Source organism: Primulina tabacum, chromosome 8 (assembly GCF_025594145.1).
Source record: "Primulina tabacum isolate GXHZ01 chromosome 8, ASM2559414v2, whole genome shotgun sequence".
NCBI classification, from domain to species: Eukaryota; Viridiplantae; Streptophyta; class Magnoliopsida; order Lamiales; family Gesneriaceae; genus Primulina; species Primulina tabacum.
In genome coordinates, this window is record NC_134557.1 from 20,038,738 (window position 1) to 20,054,122 (window position 15,385).

Sequence of the window (15,385 nt, forward strand, 5' to 3'; positions counted from 1 at the left end):
TTCTCAAATCAATAGACCAAACTGCTGCACAACTGATTAAACGTTTCGAAAAACTTTCAAATGAAAAATCAGTTGGGATTGACATAATAAGGTTTGATCGATGGACTGAATTTGTCAATAAAAATCTTTATCTATTTTTTGAAAATTCTGGAATCAAGCATGAGTTCTCATCTTCAAGAACACCTCAGCAAAATGGTGTAGCTGAAAGAAGAAATCGAACCCTTAAAGAAGCAGCTAGAACAATGCTTGCTGATTCGAGTATTTCTCAAAGATTTTTGGCAGAAGTAGTAAACACTGTATGTTATACTCAGAATAGATCAATAATTAATAAAAATCATTTGAAACGTTGTATGAGATCTGGCTTGCAAAAAAAACGTGGTGTCTTACTTCAAAATATTTGGTTGCTGATGTTTTATTCATAACAATGGAAAAAAACCATTTATCAACATTTGATGCTAAATCAGATGAGGAAATTTTTCTGGGATATTCATCAGTCAGCAAGGCTAACAGAGTGTTCAATAAGCGTACTTTAAATATAGAAGAATCAATGCATATTGTATTTGATGAATCTGCCCTAACTGATAAGCCAATTGATTGAGTTGAGCCGACTGATTCTGTCAACTGATTCAGTTGAGCCGACTGATTTCTTAACATAAGTCAGCCTGTAGGATGATAGTGAAGAAGAAGTTCACATCAATCAAAACATTCTTCAAACACCAGAACCTGAAGTGGTGGGTCAAACAGCTGAATAGGAAGCTGTTCCTAACAATAATTTGTGGAACAACGCGCTTATATTCAAATACTAACTGAACTTGTTGCAACTGATGCTGAAGAAAATGTCCTGTTACAAACTGAAACAGTGACGCAAACTAATCAGACCAGTTCCAACTACAGATGGAGTAAATAACATTCACAAGATTTGGTGATAGGTAATCCATGTGATTCAGTAAAAACTAGAAATCAAACGTTTAATTTATTTGTATACTATGCATTTGTTTCTCAATTTGATCCTAAGAAAACTGATGAAGCTCTAGCTGATCCAAACTGGATAAATGCTATGCAAGAGGAGCTAAATCAATTTACCCATAACAATGTCTGGACTATTGTAACGTCCAAAAAATTTGAAGGTCCACGTGAACCACATGCATGTAAATTATCAAATTTTTTATTTATTTTAATTAAATTGTTTTAATTACATAAATTGATTATGGTAGGCATGTTTACATGTTTTAAATGTAGTTTCTACTAGAATGTATAAAAACTATGTTTTAAAGGTTATTCGAGATGCGATCGAGGAACGTAGATCGGGAACTGTAAAGGAAAAATATTTTTATTAAATGATTGTTTTTAATTATTTAATATGTGGTATGTTTTAAAGTATATTTTTGAAAATGAAAAATTTTAAGGTGTTTTTATGCGCCGAGTCGTATTTTAAACCGGTATTCGATTTTTGAAGAAAATAAGGACTTTTTGGGAACTCGGCTAACATTTTCGCAAACTTTCCTTAACAAAATATTTTAACTATGATTTAATGGGCCTAATGGACTTATTATACTATGTTAATGGGACTAAATTTGTGCCATGTATTTTATTTTATATATCAAATAAGCCCTAAAACCCTATATATTTACAACTAAAACTCACGCCCACTCTTCATAGGAGTCCAAGGGTTCTTCCATCAGCACAAAAACACACACACACATGAAATTTTGAGAAGAACATCACGTGAAATGCGAAGAATTTCAGCAAAGTCCCCCCCACGTCGACGTCCCTCACATCGCAAATCGTTTTCGTCCGTAATAAACGCAAAGGCTCGCCTTAATCTTTCTTCGCTCATCTTTCACACATTATTATATGTTTTGATACATGATTTCATGAAAAAGATGATACACTTTGTATATTTTCCATTTAATTGCTATAAACATGATAAAACTAGAATTTTCATCTTTTAAAACTCTTGCTTATGATTTACAAAGAGGCTGCCATGGTAGGGTTACTAGATGGGACATTTTTTCACATGTTTAAGGGTCATGCGGTGCATGTTTAAGGGGTAGACAAGATAGGGTAGCAATATGAACGAAAATTTGAGTTTCTATAACCCTGGGGTTTTCGGCTAGGGTTCCTAGAAGTACATGGTTCTTAGTTGCTGTCAGGGGCATGTTCAAGGGTCTTAAGAGAGGCTAGTCAAGGTCCTAGGCTGTTCATATGAGGTCTGGTTTGAAGGCTAGGGATGAACCCTTGTCATGGGGGAGTCGCGCATGGCTTCTTGCGAACAGGTGAGGCTGGGCTTGCATGGGTCATTAGGTCTGGTCCAGTAGCTTTTATAGGGTTCAATCATGGTCCTAGGAAGGGTTTATAGGGGCTGGTCGTGTTGGTTGAGAGCAAGGGCCGAAGGGGTTAATTGTTTGGTGCAAACTAAGACTTGGTTCAAATGAGCTGAATTTTCACCATCTTCCTAGGCTTGTTCAAGGGTCTTAGCAGGCTTTATTTGGGTTGTATAGGGTATGGTTAGATGTTATTAAGTTATGGCTCAAGTTTGGTAAGATTTTGTCAAGTTTCGAGTCCATTCAGGTTAAAATCGGGATGTACGTCTAAGTTTTAAATGCGAATAGGGAAATTAGGTGAAGAGTGTAAGTTTACATCTGAGAAATCTTTATGGGTTTATTTTAAGGTGTCATGCTAAGTTTGGATGGATTTTGATAGTCGTTTTAAGGTCTAAGGATAAATTGGAAAAGTTATGGTTTCAGGGGCAAAACAATCATTTTACACATGAAAAATATTAGATATCATGGCAGTGCCCTGAATGCTGTAATAAATGTTAAAATATTTATTTCAAATGTTTATGGAATTTTATGATGAAACATTAATACTAAAGACATGTTGCATGCTTGGTTTTAAAAGAAAAATGATATATATGCATGAATTTTTATAAGTGATAGGGATCCCGACAATTGTATTTCCATCGAAATGATATGATGATATGATGATGTGTAAGGCCATGGCTCAATTGACCGCTGAGAGTGTCGTTGATGTCCCCGCCGCTTAGTACGATAGTTATACGTAAACGGATCCATCGACCTAAAACTGAAACAAATTCAAAAATGATGATCTAAATTCAATAAAAAGAAAAATGTATACGTATATAATGAATGGAAATGTTTATGATGAAAGGAAAAAGTTTTAAAGCTTATACATGTTCATGAAAAGCTATTTTGATTTAAAAAAAATTCACTGTTGCTTATGAATGTATATGTACTACTTGCTATCATAATTAAAGTTAGCTGAGTCAATAGACTCACTAGGTGTGATCGATGTAGGTGAGCATGATTTTGATGGACGACTTGATGGTTGAACCAGCTGGACTGAATGTGCACAAAACCCGAGGACCGTCGCTAGTTTTTCGCAAAATTACGTTTATGATTAAAGGTTATTTTAATAATTTTATGACTTATGATGCTTTGAGTGGTTTTGAGATGATTTAAATAGTTTATAATTTATTTTGGGAAAATGTTAAATTTAGGTTTGGTTGACGATTTACGATTTCATGTTTTGAATGCTTTTTTTTGGATTTTCAAATAATTATTTGGTGAGTTTATTTTTAAATGGTGTCTAATATATATATATACATTTCGATCGAATAGATGGAAAAGAAAAGTGAAATTTTTCTAGTACATTCCAAATAAAAACAAGTAGTGGACGTTTCAGTTGGAATCAGAGCAATGTTCGTTCAAATGATTGTGTCACCGTCAGTTTCGGAAAGCTCAGTCATCAAGTCTCAAGTCTATAAGTTTAAATATTTTTAAAGTTATCACATGTATGTTTACATGGTATATACATTTAAGTTACATGTTTAAACACTTTTTGAAGTTAAATTACAATTATGTTTAAGTTTGCATGATAAATGATTTTTTATGATCATGGGTGCATGATTTTTTTATGCTAAAAGATTATATGCTTTAGAATTTTTGTGCATCATACGATATGAAATAAGAAATTATATGATTTTTATGCATGCTGGCTTTGTAGTTGAAGTAGACATGTTTAAGAATTTGGTTAATGGACGTTAGGAAATGTTGAAGTGTATTACCCAGAATAGAAATCATTTAGTAAATTTTGGTGCTAAGATCTCTTAAGTTGAACTGCATAAATGCTAATATTTTGATTTAAAGCCTTAATTAACGTACCTTGAGTTCAATAAATTTAAGAAATGATGCTTTTGGGATTTTAATGTTGAAATATAAAAGGTTGATGAACATCTTGGGTATAATATAAGTAAAGTAAGATACGATAAGTTCGGACCTCCATTTCTAATACTGAGAATTGTGAAAAAGTCGAAATTCGAGGTTATAGTAAAATAGAACTAAGTTATCATAGGTCGTTTTAGGTCGAAATTCGCAAACAAGGATCTTGAAGGCAAATTTAATTAGGATTGAGGAGACATAAGGATATCCTAAAACTTATTTTATCAGAGTGGCGCAACGAAAGCGTGGATTACCGGGATATTATAATTAAGAGTCTAAACCTTTGAATTTTGAGGATAAGCGAATTTCGCAGACGAAATTCAATTTAAGGGAGGTAGATTGTAACGTCTCGAAAATTTGAAAGTTCAAGTGAATCACATGATTGAAAGTTATCAAATTTCTTGTGTATTTTAATTAAATTGTTTTAATTGCATAAATTTATTATGGTAGGCATGTTTACATGTTTAAAATGAAGTTTCTTTTAGAATGCATAAAAAATGTGTTTTAAAAGTTATTCGAGATGCGATCGAGGAACGGAGACTAGGGACCATAAAGGAAAAATATTTTTTATTAAATGAATGTTTTTAATTATTTAATATGTGGTCTGTTTTAATGTATATTTTCGAAAATGGCAATTTTTAAAGTGTTTTTTCGCGTCGAGTCTTATTTTAAGACATGTGGTATGTTTTAATGTATATTCCACGTGAACCACATGCAAGCAAATTATCAAACTTCTTATGCGTTTTAAGTAATTTATCTTAAATGCATGGTTTTAACATGAATATGTTGTTTTAATTCATGGTTTATTAAAGTTTCACGCATTATGGTTTTAAGTTACATTTCGGGCTAGAACGAGGAACGGAGACCGAGGATAACTAACGAAAAATATTTTTATTAAATAATTATTTTTAATTATTTAATATATAGTATATTTAAGTATAATTTTTGAAAATGGGCCTTGGTTGGATATTTTTACTCCTTGTGTTATATATTTTTATCAGTACGCTAATTTTAACGAATCAGGGAACATTTTGAAGGTTCAGACAATATTTTAAAAACGTACCCAAATGAAATATTTTTCAGGAGTGATATTGGGTTTGTTTTAATGTTTATCGGGCTCAAAATATTTTCATCCTTTTAAAATATTATTAAGGGTCCATTAGTAGGTTATTATATTAACCTAAACCTAGATTATGTAACCCTAATCATCCCCTATCCCTCACCAGCCACCCACCCCATTTCCAGCAGCCTCCCCTCGGCTCTTGCAAAGAAAAATCAGTAGCCATCGATTTACTCTCTTTTCTTTCAAGCAAGCTTCCTCTCCGCTCCTCTGGTGCTTCTTCGACGCGCGTATCTTCAAGTTTGTGAGCATATAAATGATAATATGCGCCACATATTTTCTTTTACACATAATTTACGTCATATATCTGCTGAAATGCGTGCCATGTATGTAGGTTTTATAGATATTGCATGCTTTAACATTTTTGGCATTCATTTGATTAAGATTTCACATGTTCTTGCCTATTCTCACGTTTTTCTTGAACTTTAGTTTTAGGGGGCTGCTGCTCTACATTTTTGGAGACCATTATGTCGAGCTCTTTGATTGGTTAAGATTGAGTGCGCTGCGGTTTAGGTGAAGGCCGAAGGGATGAACCTGGAGGCTAGGGTTTCGAACCATTTTGGTAAAGTGTAGAGTAGGTTCGGCTGTGAGAGCGCTGAATCCTGCCAGGTTAGTCCAGGAGTTCTTAGATGTGGGCTAGGAAGAGTTGGTTCGAGTGAGGTTTGGCTCGGTCCATGGTGAGGTGACTTGTAGCTTCGTAGGAAGAAGAAAAGAAAAATGGAATTCTGGCCGCGGGCTTAGCGCTCTGGCGTTGCTCGTGGAGCGCCGCAGCATTGGGATGCAGCTCCTAGGCGCTTAACCAGAGCTGCAGCCTGTGCTACTGGCGCCTAGGCGCTGGTGCGGGTGGGGGCGCATTAAACTTTAGTTTTTGCATGATAGTCTTGATTGAGCTGGTTTCGTGGGTTATAATAGGGCCGAAATAAGTGGTTTAGAGGCTGATCATGTAGATTGAGTCGTGGTTTGAGTCGGAAAAAATTGGTTAAGCTTACGGGTTGGTTCGGGTAAAAACCGGGACCCTGGTCCAAGTTTTAAAACGAATCGTGTCAGTTTTGAATCTGGATTGAGTGTACGTCTAAGAAATGTTTATAATATGTTTTGGGATGTTTTAAGGAGTTTGGTAAGCTTCGGGTCGAAATGTTGAGGTCCAGGAATAAAATGGTCATTTTGCACCTGAGTCAAGATTTTTGTCCTGGCAGTGCCCTGAGCACAAATTTATCATGTTTTTAAAAGTTTATGTATCACATATATGACTTTTTACGTAATTATGAAAAATAAGTTGCATGCTTGGTTTTAAGGAAAAATTTCGTACATGCATGATTTTGACAAGTGGTGATGCTTTTGAAGGATGAGAGCTGGTTGTGACTGACGATATATGTATACGATGATGATAAGGCCTAGACACAGTGGATGGGTAATATTGCCGCTGATATCCGACAGCCGTCGGGTACCACGGTTATACCTAGATGGATCCATCAAATAGAACTGATACGATGGAGCTGATATGATTATAGCTGATAGGAAAGTCACAACTAATGAATTGAATTCAATTAAAAGTAAATGTATAAGTTTATGATGTTATGATGAGCGGTTTTGACACGAATGCTTTTATGACATGTTTACGTTTACGCTTTAAAGATCATGAAATATATGTTATTACAGTACTTTTCAATGTTGCTTGCTATTTATTGTATTTTCTATTAACAGTACAGGTGTATTGAGTTTTTAGATTCACTAGGTGTGAATGATGCAGGTGAGCATGTCGATGAGAAGGCTGGAGGTGCCGAATTCTGAGGAGGCAGGGCTGGATGTGTTCACATGACCCGATGACCATATTTTCCACACATCACGTTGTGGGGACCCGAACCTAATTCGTTTTCTTAATCATCATTAGGATCAATTAATTAATTTGGGTCTAAATTTTTTTTAAAAAATACATAAGTGCGGAACATATGATAATCAATCTGATATACATATCAACAGTAAAGTACAAGTCTTGTACAAAGTACATTTAACTCAAACTAAGGTTCAACAACTAAACATCAAGTGTTGTAAACCAAATCTACTTCTAAGTCTGGATCTCCATGCTAATCTTGATCTCTCATCCTCTTCTTGACCCTGATCATGTCCCACCTGTTGTCATGCACACATACAAACACAACAACAGCCGGATAACTACGGTGAGAAATATATTCCCAGTATAAACCATGTATACATGCAATCATATAAGCAGATATAAAAGCATGAAACAGATATCAATAACATGTATCATAATCTGAAAGACATGAATCGATATAAAACTGTAAATAAACTCTGAACTCATCATCTCAGACTCGACTCATCTCTAATCTAGGGATCCCGGTTCCTGGACATTGGCAGACTATATCGAACTCAGCAATAGAAGTCGATCTGCTCCTAAGCAACATCGATATAAACCAAACATCAAGTGTCTTGGCACATCCGCCAAAGACTTGGCACCTCCGCCAATGACTAGGCACATCCGCTCATGACTAAAAACATGCTTTGCTATAAATCAATAGACTAAGCATATCAATCTCATGAATTGCAAACATCAATGCAATAAAATAAAGTATGTGGTTTTGGGAAACTCAAGTCAAATCAAATTCGAGTCGTATCTTCCCGGTTCAACATTGATTTATACCTTTCTCTGTTGATCTGCCGAAGTCGAAGTCTCGAATTCGAATCTGTGAATACTCAATCTGGCAATGACAATATTGAGGAGTACAATATCAATATACAACACAATCAATACTGGATACAATCAGAACTCAATCTAATTCTGTTTCAACGATATAACGGCACAATCTCGATATACCCAGCAATACATATCAACAGATATCAATCTCAATACTCATAATCGATAACAACTCAATCTGATATCAAATCTATTTAATCTCAGTCAAATCAATTCTGTAAAATCATAACAATTTCATACGGTGTTTGTTCTTCAATCTGGTTTCAATTATACAATGACAACCATCTTCGGAACAGATAATTATAGTCATATCATGATTTTCTCCATATCATATTTTCAAATCATATCAAAAAGTGGTAAAACTTACGTCCTGTCGAAGCTCTTGACAAGAGAAGTGCAGTACTGAAGTCGGATTGAAATTTTTACGGACGAATCTTTCGCAAAACGAATTCTAGTAACAAAAACTTGAAAATCTCATGGAGTCTCTCGTTCTTTTCTTTGCTGAATTCTATTCCATTTGAGGGAAATTGATATATATACAATGCATGTCAAGGATAGGTGGCTCCCTCTTGGTGCAGCACGTCTCGCGCATATGCGCGACCTTCCTAGGCGCATATGCGCGAGACCTACTGGTCTCGGCAAACTTTCTTTCCTCAGCTCGCGCATATGCGCGTCCCCTTCCGGCGCATATGCGCGAGGTTCTCTGTCATTACTCGCGCATATGCGCGGGTCCTGGTCGTACATATGCGCGATGTACTCTGCCTACCTCGCGCATATGCGCCCTTCTCGGTCGCGCATATGCGCGAGGGGTTCAGTCCTCGCACATAATTCACGTCTTCTTTCGTCTTTTCCCGGTCTGATCCTTTCTGTCTATAATCACATCAAATATCAATAAATCATTTCAAATTACAGCAATAAAATTCTCGGGCGTTACATTTCTCCCCCTCTAAGATCTGATTTCGTCCTCGAAATCACAGGTAATCAAATCAGATATCAATCAGATACAAGAAGGAGATATACAGAAGATAAATAAAGAGACTCACATCAATGAAATAACTCTGGGAACTTCTGTCTCATGTATGACTCAGTCTCCCAGGTAGCTTCTTCAATGCCATGACGACTCCACTGAACTTTCACAAGCGGAATAATCTTCGTTCTGAGCAGCTTTTCTTTACGATCAAGAATCTGAATCGGCTTCTCAAAATAGCTCAGTGTCTCATCAAGTTCTGCCTCGTCTGGCTGAAGAATATTAGATGCATCTGGAAAATATTTCTGCAATAAAGATACATGAAAGACATCATGTATTCCAGATAGAGAAGGCGGTAAAGAAAGTCGATAGGCACGATCTCCTATCTTCTCGAGAATCTCATACGGACCGATATATCATGGAGACAACTTCCCTTTCTTGCCAAATCTGACATCTCTGGAAGGAGAAATCTTCAGGAATACTCTGTCTCCTGCCTCAAATACCAACGGTCGACGACGAACATTAGCATATTTGGCCTGTCTGTTTTGAGCTGTTCTCATTCTCTTCTGAATCAGCTTCACTTTCTCTGTCATATCTCGGATCATATCAGGCCCAATCTAAGGTACCTCGGAGATATCATCCCAATAAAGAGGGGGTCTGCACTTCTTGCCATACAATGCTTCAAATGGATCCATCTCTATACTCTTCTGATAGCTGTTGTTGTACGAAAACTCACAAAGTGGCAAAGAATCTTGCCAACTAGTGCCAAAATCTAGCACTACAGCTCTCAGCATATCTTCCAATGTCTGGATATTCCACTCTAACTGTACGTCAGTCTGTGGATGGTATGCGGTACTCAAGTGTAATTTCGTACCTAGAGCTTGGTGCAAACTGTGCCAAAAGTGCGAAGTAAACCGAGGATCACGGTCTGATACAATCGACTTCGGCACTCCATGCAATCTGACCACTTTTCTGACATAAATCTCTGCCATCTGATCATGTATGTACGTCATCTTGTAGGGAATAAAACATGCTGATTTGGTCAATCTGTCAATCACAACCCAAATCGCATCACAACCTCGGGAGGATCGCGGTAGCTTCGTCACAAAATCCATAGAAAGGTGATTCCATTTCCATTCAGGAATAGATAAGCTATGCAACAAACCTCCTGGTTTCTTTCTTTCGGCTTTCACCTGTTGGCAATTCAGACATTTTGATACAAACTCTGAAATATCTGCTTTCATCTTTTTCCACCAAAACTGTCTTTTCAAATCATTATACATCTTTCTGCCACCAGGATGAATAATGAATCGACTACTGTGCGCTTCTGACAATATCCGTCGTTTCAAATCCGAAACATCTGGCACAACTAGACGATTATTCACATATAGTACATCATCACGTACCTTTATTCTGATCGATGCCCTGCTCTAACCATCGAATCCGAATTCTGAACATTCTGATCAACTTTCTGTGCTTCTTTAATTCGAACAATCAACTCTGGTTCGACTTGAACAGTATACAATCTCAGCGGTTTACAATCTGTTTCAAATGCTAATCCAGACAAACAGAAGTCTTCAATCAAATTCGGAACACCAATCGTCGATAAGGACAAAGAACATACCTTTCAACTTAGGGTATCAGCTGCTGCATTAGACTTCCCTGGATAGTATTTGATTTCACAATCAAAGTATTTTAATAAATCAAGCCATCTTCGTTGCCTCATATTCAATTCTGACTGTGAAAACAGATATTTCAGACTCTTGTGATCAGAATAAATTTCAAACTTCTCACCGTATAGATAGTGTCGCCATATCTTCAGTGCAAATACGATGGCTGCCAATTCAAGATCATGAATTGGATAGGGAGACTCATGTGGCTTCAATTGTCTCGAGGCATAGGCAATAACATGTCCTCGCTGCATCAAAACACAACCCAATCCTCTGTGAGAAGCATCACAATAAATAACAAAATCACCAGTACCTGATGGAATAGTAAATACAGGAGCACTGGTCAATCTCTTCTTTAACTCGAGAAAACTGGATTCACATTCTTCAGACCAAACGAATGGTGCATTATTCTGAGTCAACTGAGTAATAGGCTTAGCAATACTCGAGAAATCTTTAATAAATCGGCGGTAATAGCCTGCTAGACCCATAAAACTGCGTATCTCTGGCACATATGTCGGTCTAGCCTAGTTAATCACTGCCTCAACCTTACTAGGATCAACTGAAATACCATTTCCAGATATAATATGACTCAGAAATACAACTTGTCTCAGCCAGAATTCACATTTCGACAGTTTGGCATACAATTTCTCAGTTCTCTGAATTCTCAACACAGTTCTCAAATGCTCAGCATGCTCAATCATATTCTTGGAATAAATCAGAATATCGTCGATAAATATAATCACAAAATCATCAAGATATCTCTGAAATACACGGTTCATCAACCATATAAATACAGGTGGAGCATTCGTTAAACAAAACGGCATAACAATAAACTCATAATGGCCATACCTGGTTCTGAAAGCAGTCTTCAAAATATCAGAATCTCTGAATCTTAGCTGATGATATCCAGATCTCAGATCGATCTTGGAATAAACAGAAGAACCCTGCAACTGGTCAAATAAATCATCGATACGAGGCAAAGGGCATTTGTTCTTTACCGTAGCCTTGTTCAGTTTCCGATAGTCAATGCAGAGTCTCATTGAACCATCCTTCTTTCTGACAAACAATACTGGAGCACCTCAAGGAGAAAAATTCGGTCTGATGTAAATATTCTAACAGCTCTTTTAATTCTTTCAATTCAATTGGTGCCATTCTGTACGGAGCTCTAGAAATCGGAAGTGTACCTGGTACCAATTCAATGCTGAAGTCTATCTCTCGAACTGGAGGCAAACCTGGAATCTCATCTGGGAAGACATCAGCAAACTCACAAACCACTGGCAAATCAGCCAATGATGGGCTCGATTTCAGTACCTCTACTGAATACGCAAGGAATCCCTCTACTTCTTTTGTAATAATCGAGTCATAGATAATGCAGATATCAAAGGAATTCTAGATCTAGAACCCTTACCGTAAAATTTTCATTCATCAGCCATATCAGGTCTGAATCTCACGATCTTCTGAAAACAATCTACGGTAGCTCTGTACTTGGTCAGCATATCGATACCAATAATGCAATCAAAATAGAAAACCCAAGTATAATACAATCTAACTCAATCTCATGCCCATCATACTGTAGCATACAATGTCTAACAGACGTCACTGATACAAGACCTCTCCCCAAAGGTGAAGAGACAGATACTACAGCAGATAATGACTCAACAGGAAATGCATGAATCAATGCAAATCGCTCAGAAATAAATGTATGGGATGCACCCGTATCAATCAATACGTAAGCAGGATAACCACATAAAGAACAATTACCTGCAACAACATCATCTGGTGCTTCCTGAGCCTGTTCTTCAGTCAAAGCGAATACTCTGGCCTGCTATCTAGGAGGCTGGCTAACAGTCTGGCTTCCTCCTGGCCTCTGCTGTGACTGAGTAGTAATCGGTGGTGGCTGGAAAGAGTGAACAGCTGATGATATTCTATCAATCTGAGCCACTGATCCAGATGATTCTGCTCCCTGGGATCTTTGGGAACCTCTTTGTGGACAGACTCTGGCAAAATGTCCCTGCTGTCTGCAGATGTGGCAACTACCAAACACTCCTTGGCATTGCTCTGTGTGATGTATCCCTCCGCAGGTTCTACAATAGACCCCTGTACTATTCTGGCTCTGTCGAGAACCACTGGAGCTAGAGGAACTACTACCAGGCCTCTTGAACTGTTTTCCTCTGGCTTTCAAATAGTCTTTCTTCCCACCACTGCTACTGCCACTCTCAAATCAGTGAGGGGGTTGCTGAAATTGAGTAGGAGGTGGTTGTTGTGGTCTCGGTGCTGGAGGAACATACGAAGCTCCTTTCTGCCTAATTAGGCCAGCTTCAGCTTCTTTTGCTCTGTTCAGGGCATCGGCAAAATTATTCGGTCTCCCTGTGTTTACCAATGTAAAGATCTCAGGATTCAGTCCATTGATAAACTGATCAGCAACAGCTTCATCATTCTCAGCAACATGTGGAGCAAATCGCAACAAGTAGAGAACTTGGCCACATACTATTCAATATTCAACTGACCCTTGTCTCAAATTGGAAAACTTTGTACCCTTGTCTATCCTGTATGATACTGGGAAAAATCATTGATAAAACTCAGTCTTAAAGATTTTCCAAGTAATCACTGTACCTCGATGCTCCAAATCTCTCTTCGTCGTGAGCCACCAATTCTTCGTAACAACATGCAACTGGTGCCCAATCAGTCGGACTCTACGCTCATCTGTATAGTCCAATGAATCAAACAGCATCTCAATGTCATCTAGCCAACTCTCGCACTCAACAGAATTCTCTGTGCCCTTCACAGTCGGCGTTTTGAACGACTGAAACCTCTTCAGTAAGGTTTCCATCGGAGTTGATGTGACATCCATCGGATTAGTCGAAGTACTACCCTGTTCTGGGATTTTTCGAGGAGGCATATCTGATTATCAAAAAGATTAGTAACCAAATACAACAATTCTATTTCAGTTCTCCTCTGAGCATCTTACTGGTGATCAAGAATCGGTTCTGATTCATTCTCAAGTCATACATGTTTCCAATCAAGTCAGTTAATCAGGTAAACATGCATTTCAAAGCAATAAAACATGCAGTAGTGCTAACATGTAAAAGCGGGAAAGAAAACTCAATCTACCCCGCTCACTAGCTTCTATCTCAGTCTAAGGAACCTACTGCTCTGATACAACCTGCTGTGGGGACCCAAACCTAATTCATCTTCTTAATTATCATTAGGATCAATTAATTAATCTGGGTCTAAATTTTTTTAAAAAAATACATAAGTGCGGAACATATGATAATCAATCTGATATACATATCAACAGTAAAGTACAAGTCTTGTACAAAGTACATTTAACTCAAACTAAGGTTCAACAACTAAACATAAAGTGTTGTAAACCAAATCTACTTCTAAGTCCGGATCTCCATGCTAATCTTGATCTCTCATCCTCTTCTTGACCCTGATCATGTCGCACCTGTTGTCATGCACACATACAAACACAACAACAGCCGGATAACTCCGGTGAGAAATATATTCCCAGTATAAACCATGTATACATGCAATCATATAAGCAGATATAAAAGCATGAAACAGATATCAATAACATGTATCATAATCTGAAAGACATGAATCAATATAAAACTGTAAATAAACTCTGAACTCATCATCTCAGACTCGACTCATCTCTAATCTAGGGATCCCGGTTCCTGGACATTGGCAGACTATATCGAACTCAGCAATAGAAGTCGATCTGCTCCTAAGCAACATCGATATAAACCAAACATCAAGTGTCTTGGCACATCCGCCAAAGACTTGGCACCTCCGCCAATGACTAGGCACATCCGCTCATGACTAAAAACATGCTTTGCTATAAATCAATATACTAAGCATATCAATCTCATGAATTGCAAACATCAATGCAATAAAATAAAGTATGTGGTTTTGGGAAACTCAAGTCAAATCAAACTCGAGTCGTATCTTCCCGGTTCAACATTGATTTATACCTTTCTCTGTCGATCTGCCGAAGTCGAAGTCTCGAATTCGAATCTGTCAATACTCAATCTGGCAATGACAATATTGAGGAGTACAATATCAATATACAACCCAATCAATACTGGATACAATCAGAACTCAATCTAATTCTGTTTCAATGATATAACGGCACAATCTCGATATACCCAGCAATACAAATCAACAGATATCAATCTCAATACTCATAATCGATAACAACTCAATCTGATATCAAATCTATTTAATCTCAGTCAAATCAATTCTGTAAAATCATAACAATTTCATACGGTGTTTGTTCTTCAATCTGGTTTCAATTATACAATGACAACCATCTTCGGAACAGATAATTATAGTCATATCATGATTTCCTCCATATCATATTTTCAAATCATATCAAAAAGTGGTAAAACTTACGTCCTGTCGAAGCTCTTGACAAGAGAAGTGCAGTATTGAAGTCGGATTGAAATTTTTACGGACGAATCTTTCGCAAAACGAATTCTAGTAACAAAAACTTGAAAATCTCATGGAGTCTCTCGTTCTTTTCTTTGCTGAATTCTATTCCATTTGAGGGAAATTGATATATATACAATGCATGTCAAGGATAGGTGGCTCCCTCTTGGTGCAGCACGTCTCGCGCATATGCGCGACCTTCCTCGGCGCATATGCGCGAGACCTACTGGTCTCGGCAAA